This window comes from Rhipicephalus microplus, chromosome 6, assembly GCF_043290135.1.
Source record: "Rhipicephalus microplus isolate Deutch F79 chromosome 6, USDA_Rmic, whole genome shotgun sequence".
Classification (NCBI taxonomy): domain Eukaryota; kingdom Metazoa; phylum Arthropoda; class Arachnida; order Ixodida; family Ixodidae; genus Rhipicephalus; species Rhipicephalus microplus.
This window is the reverse complement of record NC_134705.1, coordinates 91,233,263-91,244,799: the sequence shown is the minus strand read 5'-3', so window position 1 is coordinate 91,244,799 and position 11,537 is coordinate 91,233,263. Positions and strand designations below refer to the sequence as shown.

Genomic DNA, 11,537 nt, shown 5'->3' with positions numbered 1-11,537 from the left:
CGTGCCTTGGGGTGGTTACGCAAATTGGGAAACAGAAAAATAGGATTGCGTAGGAGTTCATTGATAATGAATTACAAGATGTATGTACGGCCTATTATGGAATTCGGGTGTGTATTATTTTCAGGCAGCGTGGCTTACAAGATGAGAAAATTAATATTATTAGAAAGAGAAGCTTTGCGCTTGTGTCTTGGACTCCCAAAATTTGTGGCAAATAATGTTTTGTATGTGGAAGCGCGCCTTCCACCTTTGTTAACTCGGTTTAGAATACTTACAGTTGAAGCTTTCTTAAAAATATACAATTCGCCTCTGCGACAAGCTTCATACGTTTTTATTCAAGAACCAACCGCATTCTTTGGAACACAATGGTCTAGACTACACTCCCCTCAGATTAGGTTCGTCCAAGCATTGCTAGAGCCTCTCAATGTAAATGTTTATCAGATTTGCATAACGAAGACACCTAATTCAAAACTTGAAATTAAATTTGATGATATTTTCCCCTCTAATGCCCCTTCAATATTTAAATATTCGGTTAAAAGATTGCTTGACTCATCTGTCCATAAATAACATTATTGCGACGGATGCATCCCTATTGAACGAAAAGGCTGGAATAGGCATCTTCTGTACTTCTCTCGACTGGTCTTTCTCAGTTCAATTACCAGATTACACGCCTATATTCATCGCTGAATTATTCGCTATATTTCTAGCGCTTCGTAAACTTCCTGCAAGCGAATCAGAAGCGGTCATACTTACCGATTCTCTCTCAGTATGCACTGCACTATATACAGCAAAAAAATTGACATTATTGAGTATGATTAGCAGTTTATTACCACAAAACCTGAAAAAATTTCACTTGCTATGGATACACGGCCACTGCGGGATTTATCCAAATGAGATGGCAGACTTGTTAGCCAAAGCATCTTTAAGCGGACCAATCTTACCTATTACCTGATTTTGCCTACGTAACAGCACTGAGATATAGAAAGGCTTGTTTGCACAAAGAAATAGAAAAATTATCATTGGATAAAGTCAGAGACTTCGTACATCTAAGATATTGCTGGAACAAACAGTGGTGTGTATCTCGGCAGTTAGAAATTACAATCACCAGATAACGATGCAGAATTCCGCATCTGAATTACTACCTACATAAAGCTGGACTAACAGCATCTCCGTTGTGTCTCTTTTGCAAGGAATCGGAATCAATAGATCATTTCTTTTTATCCTGTAAACGTTATGCTTGTCGAAGGAAAAGATACCTGGTCGAACCAATTGAGAACCTAGGTTTAAAAATAAACGTGGAACTAATTTTATCCTTCGGAGGGATTACATTAGGTTATAGCCACAGGGAGGTTTTCTCTGCTGTGTGCGAGTACATAAGGGCAACAAAGAGATTACCCTGTTAGCCTATTGTTATTATTTACGGCTACGAGACTACCTGAATGCCTGACTGAACACACTTGATGATCCTGCCGCCCGGTTCTTGGCCGATCCCCCTTTGTGGGCGAGTGCCAGCAAAGCCAAAGGTTCATCATCATCATCACCATTTGATGCCAATAGTACGCCGCCAGCCGATGTGCCCACCACGTGGCTAACTACAACAAAATACCTTGACGCAAAAAGTTGCACCATGCTGCCGGTCTCTGCATCGCCATTGACTTTGGTTTCCTGTACCGCTAGCACGTCAATGTAACGTTCCGTTAGAGACGGTAAAGCTGGATTTGTTTTCTATTACCTGCCAGTCCTGTGACGTTAAGGTTGGCGACATTCAACAGCAATGCAGGGGCCATTTTGACGCTAAGAAAGGAGACCAGTAGCACTGCGCTCACCCTTCGCGTCTAGCCCATTGCTAGACCGGACCATCGCCAGCGGTGCCGTCCGGTGGAGTTGTTGACTGCCCGACTGGCTCGACGTTGCCGCCGGGATTATCAGCTGGAAAGTTGTGACGCGGTGAAATAGACGGCCGCAGTCCTTGCAAAGTCTTTGCTGGCGGTTCCCCGGGGCCAGGCGTGGTCGTTTCAATACTCTCATTGCTGGCCGAGGGGTGGGGACGCTTGGAAGCCGCGGTGACGTTGGTCGGTGCTTGAAAGCCACCCTTCTCCAGCGGCGTCTCGTTGGAATCCTTGTGCTCTCCGACCTTGTGTGCTAGTAAGCTTTTGGGGGCTTTAACTGTCACCACGGATAACGCGGATGTGTCGCCCGCCGCTTCTGGGAGGGTTGGTGTGTCACCCTTACCGGTGTCGACTCCTAAAGCCGCAGGCAGAACTGGTGCCGCCGGTTGGTTGACAGACCCTGCCGAGTCGCCTTCAGCTTCTTGGTCCACCGGGGCATTCCATTCCGGGGCTTCACCGCAGGAAGGCGCCAACGAGTCTCGAGGTCCGGCCTGCTTTGTAGCCTCGTCGGTGCCCCGAGCCGCCTCCTCTGCCTCTTCAACATTCATCATTTCCTCACGGTGGTCCGGCTTTGTCTGCCTTGTCGCCGACGCGTCGGCGCGTACGCAGTCCGTGCCCGCATGCCCATAACGAGGGCACTTGGATTACAGAGGCACCTTGCAGTTCCGGCAAACGTGTCCCGTGCCTTGATATTGTAGGCACTGCACGGCTCGCCCGGGCTCCACAACGAGGACAAACTCCCCTGCAACACGGTCCTGGTGGGGAAGGTTGTCCACTTTGTATCCGGGCTTCGATTTCCGCAGGACGGTTGTTGTGGTTAAACCTTTTCCTTCCTTCTTTGAACCCGCTAACGCCCTCGACTCCCCTCGGTGACGTTGCCAAAAGCCGCAAAGGCTGTCCGAATATGTTCGTCTTCGACGCCGTGAAGTATCCAGTGGAGGCGAAGCCTCACCTGCTGGTCCTCTGGGTCAAATATGATACACCGGCGGCCTTTCACTTTAGGTACCTTTACCGCGGCCAGTTTCTTGGCAGCTTCACTGGTGTTCAAGGTCACCACCCTCACGTGAATAATTTGGTATGCGCCTAACGCCACGACGTCGGGAAGCACACCAACTGATGCGAGGGCGTCCCAGAAATACTCGACTTTTTAAGACCTCTCACGTGCGTCACTGTGCAAAAACAACGTGTTCATTACAACACGGACTGTGGGCAACGTAGGCAGCACGATCTCGTAGTCCTTATCATCTTCACCATCGATCCTGTTTCCGCGGCCGGCACGGGCCGCTATCGTCGCTCCGTCGGAGCTCATGATTTCGCAACCGTCCGCTTGCGCGGCCGGAAAAATAATGACGAACTCGGGCCTCTTGGGTAAAAGCAAGGTATCCTAACCACTAGACTACGCTGGAACAGAGGTCACCGTCTCTTAAAAGAAATTCCTTCCAGGTGGCTAGTTAAACTATTCAAAACGTAGATATAAACGCTATCGAATGATAAAAGATAGGAATGTCTCGCCGAGATTTGAACTCAGTTTGCTGGATTCAGAGGCCAGAATGCTAACCATTACACCATGAGATCGCAACCAAACTTTCCAACACTGGGAATCGAACCCGGGCCTCCTGTATGAGAGCCAGGTATCCTAGCCACTAAACTACGCCGGAACGGAGGGCGCCGTCTCTAAAAAGAAGTCCTTTCCAGGCGGCTAGTTGAATTATTCGAATGATATATTTAAACGCTATTGAGTAATAAAATGAAGGAATGTCTCAACGAGATTGGAACTTGGATTGCTGAATCCAGAGTGCTAACCGTTACACCATGAGGCCGCAACCAAACTTTCCGACACCGGGAATCGAACCCGGGCCTCTTGAATGAGAGCCAGGTATCCTAGCCACTAGACTACGCCGGAACGGAGGTCACCGTCTCTAAAATGAAGCCCTTTCCAGGCGGCTAGTTGAATTATTCGAATGATATATTTAAACGCTATTGAGTAATAAAATGAAGGAATGTCTCAACGAGATTGGAACTTGGATTGCTGAATCCAGAGTGCTAACCGTTACACCATGACGCCGCAACCAAACTTTCCGACGCCGGGAATCGAACCCGGGCCTCTTGGATGAGAGCCAGGTATCCTAGCCACTAGACTACGCCGGAACGGAGGTCACCGTCTCTAAAAAGAAGTCTTTTCCAGGCGGCTAGTTGATTTATTCGAATTATATATTTAAACGCTATTGAGTAATAAAATGAAGGAATGTGTCAACGAGATTTGAACTTGGATTGCTGAATCCATAGTGCTAACCGTTACACCATGAGACCGCAACCAAACTTTCGACGCCGGGAATCGAACCCGGGCCTCTTCGATGAGAGCCAGGTATCCTAGCCACTAGACTACGCTCGAACGGAGGTCACCGTCTCTAAAAAGAAGTCCTTTCCAGGCGGTTAGTTGAATTATTCGAATTATATATTTAAACGCTATTGAGTAATAAAATAAAGGAATGTCTCAAGGAGATTGGAACTTGGATTGCTGAATCCAGCGTGCTAACCGTTACACCATGAGACCGCAACCAAACTTTCGACGCCGGGAATCGAACCCGGGCCTCTTCGATGAGAGTCAGGTATCCTAGCCACTAGACTACGCTGGAACGGAGGTCACCGTCTCTAAAAAGAAGTCCTTTCCAGGCGGTTAGTTCAATTATTCGAATTATATATTTAAACGCTACGAGTAATAAAATAAAGGAATGTCTCAACGAGATTGGAACTTGGATTGCTGAATCCAGAGTGCTAACCGTTACGCCATGAGACCGTAACCAAACTTTCCGACGCTGGGAATCGAACCCGGGCCTCCTGGAGGAGAGCCAGGTATCCTAGCCAATAGACTACGCCGGTTCTTTTTTCTTTATTAGATTTAAGTTCATCATGCACACAAATTAATAAAAACACTTTCGCAAGAAGTACCAAAACGCATTGAAAAACGCCAACCAAACTTTTCTGGGCGTAGTACAATTAAATACGTTTAAGCGCGACAGGTTAATTCAATACAGGTAGTCACTCTAGCTGCTGCTCTTCGCCGGCATTAAATACATTTCTTATGCAGGCTGTGCTTTCAATCAGGTATTCTCTGGCAGAGCGTGCATTAACATCAAGATGTTGACATGCCAAAGATGCTTTCCAGATAGCGTGCATACTTAACGACATAAACATATATTACGACATGCCAGTGGCACTATAAACAGGTGGAAAATGGATACCATAAGGTGTTAAGTGTGGTTCTTTTTTTAAAGTTCGTTGCAGAATGTCTTAAAAAAATGTAGCGTTGAAACAATCTAAAAATAGGTGATCAGTGCTCTCTGGCTTGTGACATAAAAGACAATTAACGGACCATGGAACAAATAAACCCTTTTCTTGTAGCGGCGGTTTTACAGGAAGCGTGCCGGTGTGAAGTTGAAAAAAAAAAAGCCTTTGCTAGTGGTCGTACTCCACTTCTTTTAACCCTTTGCAGGACGTTTTTCTTAGGACCTTTTCCGTACATGCTACGATACATCGGCACAGGTAGCATTACGTCGGTAAGGTCCTATATAGTTGGCTCTCTGAAACTATTTGCTTGAGAAATAAGTGGGCTAGTCCCAGCCCACCCGCATTCACTGAGCGGAAAAGATTTTTACGGCTCGAGCGTTTCCCCTTGGAGGCCCAAACAACAGTGGCAAAAACTCTGCGTACCTTTTGTATGCTTGAGTGGTTCATGCACAGCACTTGAAGTACATACCAAATTTTGGTCGCTAGAAATATATTGCAGACCATTGACCTCGCGAACACCCAGTGGTCTTTCCCTTCCCCTTTGTTTACTTTCTCTCTGAAGTTTTCTGTCTTTCCTTTCCAGTATTCAGTGGCATCGTTATAACTCTCCAATTGTACACTAAGGTACTTCGTCGGCACGGATCTCCACTTCACCTTTTCGAAGACGTCAGGCTTTTCGTCCCAGGTTCCATGCCAGAAACCTGCACTTTTATCCCAATTTAAAGCACTACCTGACCACTTGGAGCACTTATCTGCTACGCTAACTGCTTCACTAATGCTTTCCCTGTCCATGCAAAAAACAACGATATCGTCTGCGTGTGACAATACTTTGACCTCAGTCGTCATCAACTGAAAGCCACGTATTCTATCATTGCTACCTATGTTAAAACAAAAGGGCTCGAAATACAAGGCGAATAACAATGTGGAAATGGGACAACCCTGACGAGCACTCCTAGCAGTTGAAAGCTTTCCTTAACTTTCTTGTTGATAACAAGGCTAGCAAAGCTGTTCCTATACGACAATTTTACGCCATCTAATATAACATTTCCAACATTTACATGTTCCATTATTGAAAATATTACTGGATGCACAACACGGTCAAAAGCCTCTTCCAGGTCTAGCTGCAACATCGCTACTTGGCTGTCCCATACATCGCAGCACTCGAGAATGCTCCTCGCGGTGTGGATGTTGGTGCCAATTGTTCGACCTTTAAATCTACATGTTTGGTGTGGTCCTACTAATACCCTTATCACACTTTGTAACCTCTTGGCAAGCACCTTCATAAAAACCTTATAGTCTGTGTTAGTGAGGCTTATGGGGCGATAAATGCTCACCGACAAGAGCTTTACCGGGTCATCACTCTTTGGGATAAGTACGATATAAGACCTTCAAAAGGACGGCGGCATTTTCTTTACTTCATAAGCTTATGCAACGAGGCGACAAAGTACCTCCGACAGCGCATCTTTGAATGTTTTGTAAAATGTGGCACCTAGTCGTTCTGGGCCGAGCGTTTCACCTTCAGTCAATTCGTAAATGGCCTTTTCTATTCCTCCAACTGAAATTGGCTGCTCCAGACGTTCGGTAGTCTTCTTATCTAGTATATAGGTATTACTGACAAGAACTCGCCGTCCAAGGCTTTTTCTCTTTTGCCGCTGCTGCCCAGCTATCCTTTGTAATAATCGACAAACGCTTGTTTTATCATTTGTGTGTTCGTGGTGGTCACCTCCCCATATTTTATGCGTTTTATTTTATTATAGAACGTGTAGCGCTTTTCTTCGCACAGTGACCGTTTCATCGGTGTTTTGACCAACTAAAAGTGCTCTGCGCGAGCGCGTATAACTGCCCCTTTGTAGTTTTCTATGTCCGTTTTCAAATGCGAAGCATTTCTTAGCAAACTTAGGCGACTTTGAGCGTATCTATCTATCTATCTAGCCGCCTACGACTTTTAGCTCTCCTGGCCATTTAGGTAATGGTATCGATAGCAACTTGGTATAGCATAACATGACTGTATGAAGAATATACTTGACTAGCCATAAGGTGAATATTATGACATGTATGTCATGGATGTCATAATTTACATTTCATGGTTCCGCAGCTCTTGCGGTGGTTTCTTTCGCATGGCATGTTGCAAAACAAGTACGGTAAGGCACGATTGCATGGCGAACACAAGTCACAGACCCTAACATGTACATCATGACATGCGTGTCATGTAACAACATGACTACATGCCACACTGATGATACGCTCGCGGCCGTTTCGCGAGCTTCACATATGCCATATTTGGTATTACGTGACGCCAATGGATGACGAAGGTATGTGACTGGTGCAAACATGATAATCATGAGATGCGTGTCATGTGAGAGCATGACTACATGCCACAGTCAAGGCACCAACACAGTTGGACGTGACGCCGTGCGCGTACTCGCCGGCGTTCATTTCGTCGCGTCACGCCGGCGTTGCCACGCCAGGGGCCCGTCCTGCCATTTACACGCAGGCGCGCTCCGCGCTGTGTTGCTTTGACGCATGCGTGTGTCAGCGCGTCCGACATCCCTCCGTTACGAAAAGAGGAAGACGCAGTGTTGTCTGGGCAACGCATCGGCGCGAAATGCAACATGTCGTACTTCGCGGCGGTGACCGTTAGGCCGCGCCGAAGCACGCTGGTCACGCCTAGTTTGAGACTGTAAAGTGCTCGTGTTTTGCTAACCTATAGCATCGCTGTGCCCAGCTGCGCGCGCGTCAACGCTACATTGGAGTATATTGGGCCCTTCATGATGTGCTCGCGGCCATTTTGTTAGCTCCACGTATACCAAATTTGTTGTTACGTGGCGTCAATGCATGAGGAAATATACGTCTGGTGCAAACATGATAATCCTGACAAGCATGCAATGTAAGAACATGACAACATGTCACGCTGATAGCATGCTCTCATCTGTCTCACCAGCTCCACATATACTAAATTTGGTATCATGGGACGTGAACAGATGACGAAGGTAAAGGACACATCCAAACATGATAATCATGACACAGAAGTCATGTATGGCATCATTTACCTCCACCTCGTAACGTTGTACTTATTTTAAAGTCACATATCAACATTTCTTATTCGCGCTTCGCATATCATTGGTTCTCACTGTAAGTAGGATCCGCTAATTTTTCGAGCTGCTTTTTTACTTCTCTTATATCTTTAGCTAACGTGCCTGGTCGCGTGCTCTCAAGTGACAGCAAGAGTTCAAGTTGGCCCTATTGTTCGTTTTCATTTTTAGGGGCGTAGCTACTTCAAGTGGCACCCGTTCGTCCCTCGTAGTAGTGCGTAACATGTCTTCGCTTTGACCTGCAAGGTGGTGCTGGTGAGAGATTTCTCCTGTGCATTGTTGAACAATAAAAATTCGCAGCATGAGCGTTAACCAAAAGCCGAATTCTCCTTTCTCTCATTCCCCATTAGCAGCCATTGGCATGTACATTGAGCACTATTGATAAATAGTCTGGAGGAATGGAGTCGCAAGTATGAAAATGTGAGCGAAAAATACTTCTCAGTCTTGCGTATATATATATATATATATATATATATATATATATATATATATATATATATATATATATATATATATATCCTGATGAAGGCGAGACTCTAGGCCGAAACGTAGAAATAAACCACGTTGTGACTTCTCACGGAGGATCTCCTTGACTATATATATATATATATATATATATATATATATATATATGAATATATCTAGTGGGAGTAATAATTCAATGGGCCAGTTAGTCTTCGTGAAGGTATGGGATATGGCACAACGGGAGCGTTGTCAACAAGGATAAATATATTTATTTCCCAACAGTTTCGGGAGGGGACCTCCCTTCATCAGGGGATGAGTATAACTCATCCCCTGATGAAGGGAGGTCCCCTCCCGAAACTGTTGGGAAATAAATATATTTATCCTTGTTGACAACGCTCCCGTTGTGCCATATCCCATACCTATATAAATATATATATATATATATATATATATATATATATATATATATATATATATATATGTGTGTGTGTGTGTGTGTAACGTAAGAAGGTAGCGATAGTTGGTAGAAGTAGAGAAGGAAGAAGTGCAGAAAGAAATGAACATGGCGTATGAGCCAGGCCAAGTCGCCCAGTCATCATAGCATCAGACGAGTCGACGGGATGAAGACCTGGCCACCGCTCATCAACCTCACATCATTCAAGAAGCTACCGGCAGTACGCCTCAACTGAATATCGACCACAGATGAGGTGATCTCAGGCGCATGCAGTTACCGGCAACACGGCAGTACCAGCGACAGACCTTCCCATCCCCAAATACACCGGAGCAGCGGACGATGGACCTGTACAGGACTGGTTTGATCTGTTCGAGCTCCACGCTTCCGCTGCATCGTGGTCGGAACGGGAGATGGTTAAGAACTTCAGTGACTACGTCACCGGTGATGCATTTAAATTTTACCTAATTCACATATTCGAGAACGACGAGTCATGGCGAAAAATCAAAGAGGAGATGAATACCCGTTTTAACGAACATGACCAAGACCTACTCATTGCCAACCATCTAGCGACAACCGCACACTATCGTCAATTTCCTAAGCAGTCCTCAACCATTCGAAGCGCGCATCGACAACTGCCTCAAGAACAAATGGCACATGAGTTTACTTACAGAAGGCCAGACGTATATTGGGAAAAACCCTACCACTAAGCGCGCCTCTTCTGCGCGAAAGACGGCATTTCCGAAGTCATCGCTTCAGCATATGACCCGAGACGTTGCTCAACCACCTGATGCCCTTCACTGTTTGTCTCTCATACGTGGTCCACCACCTGGGTTTTCGTCACGCGGTTCTTCAAGCGCTCCTAACGCTCCCCACTTACCTTATAAGGACGCCTTGCATATGGTAGACCAGCTGACGCATGGAGAAAATACCGAACAACGCCGTGACTACTCGAAGAGTGAAAATCCTGGTTTTACATCACTTCGCTCTTTCATCGCTCAAAGTGGCGTGGTACCGGTGATTATTGATTCAATAATCACCGGTACCACGCCACTTCACTGCCGAAGCTACCTTTATCTAGACATCTGCGCCTGCCAAACCACAGTTTTGAAAATATCAGCGTAACTCTTTTGCAGTCCGGTTTCTCAAACAGACGCAAGCGCGAAGAGCGTGAGGCATATTTTATTTTCAAATTTCGAACATTAGTAGCCGGCATCAACGAGGACCCCGGAAAACTCAACTGCCCCCGAGAAGTAAGCCAGGAGGAAATCGGTGACAAAGATTGATAGCTGGAGACCATGCTTTTTTCTGACTGACTCGTACGGGTACACTGTCCTTTCTTATTTTTGTTTTTCTTTTTTTCTTCCTTTTTTTCTTTCTTTTTTTCTTTTTTACACATGCACATACAAAGTGTTTACGTTTGCCTACCACTTGATGATCACTGAAGGCAAACGGACGAAGATTAAAGGTAAATAGCCGACCGACCCATTAACGGAAAACCATTTACGCACGCCGCACGCCGACCGACCCATTGCGGGGAAACCCTTTCCTTACGCACGCCGTCACGGACCCTTCCGGCACCGCGGCGACAATCTTGGGTGGCCCGACACACGTCGAGAACTGAACAGCACGTGATATGAACCGTATGTGGACGTACACGGACAGTTGGTTTCGTTCTCAGTTTTGACAGTGGTTCTTCCTCTTTCTTTCTTTCATATCTTTCTTTTTCTTTTTCGTATTTTTTCTCCCCCTTTTTTGTTTTTTCCCCTTTTTTAGTTCCCTCTCACTCTCGCAAACATCTTTCAAGGCGAGAGGGACGCGGCAGCAACGAAGTTGGGAAGTTCATCATCATCATCATCATCAGCCTGACTACGTCCACTGCAGGACAAAGGCCTCTCCCATGTTCCGCCAGTTAACCCGGTCCTGTGCTTGCTGCTGCCAATTTATACCCGCAAACTTCTTAATCTCATCTGCCCACCTAACCTTCTGTCTCCCCCTAACCCGCTTCCCTTCTCTGGGAATCCAGTCAGTTACCCTTAATGACCAGCGGTTATCCTGTCTACGCGCTACATGCCCTGCCCATGTCCATTTCTTCATCTTGATTTCAGCTATGATATCCTTAACCCCCGTTTGTTCCCTAATCCACTCTGCTCTCTTCTTGTCTCTTAAGGTTACACCTACCATTTTTCTTTCCATTGCTCGCTGCGTCGTCCTCAATTTAAGCTGAACCCTCTTTGTAAGTCTCCAGGTTTCTGCTCCGTAGCTAAGTACCGGCAAGATACAGCTGTTATATACCTTCCTCTTGAGGGATAGTGGCAATCTACCTGTCATAATTTGAGAGTGCTTGCCGAATGT

General features: G+C 46.0%; 2 non-coding genes across 2 annotated transcripts; both read right to left on the bottom strand.

Annotated features, from left to right (window-relative positions):
• Nucleotides 1-3,717: 3,717 nt before the first annotated feature.
• TRNAE-CUC (transfer RNA glutamic acid (anticodon CUC)) lies at nucleotides 3,718-3,789 on the bottom strand. The gene has a single exon. It is a non-coding gene; the product is annotated as a tRNA-Glu (tRNA).
• Nucleotides 3,790-3,962: 173 nt separating this feature from the next.
• On the bottom strand, nucleotides 3,963-4,034 carry TRNAE-CUC (transfer RNA glutamic acid (anticodon CUC)). Its single transcript has one exon. It is a non-coding gene; the product is annotated as a tRNA-Glu (tRNA).
• Between the last annotated feature and the right edge of the window lie 7,503 nt (nucleotides 4,035-11,537).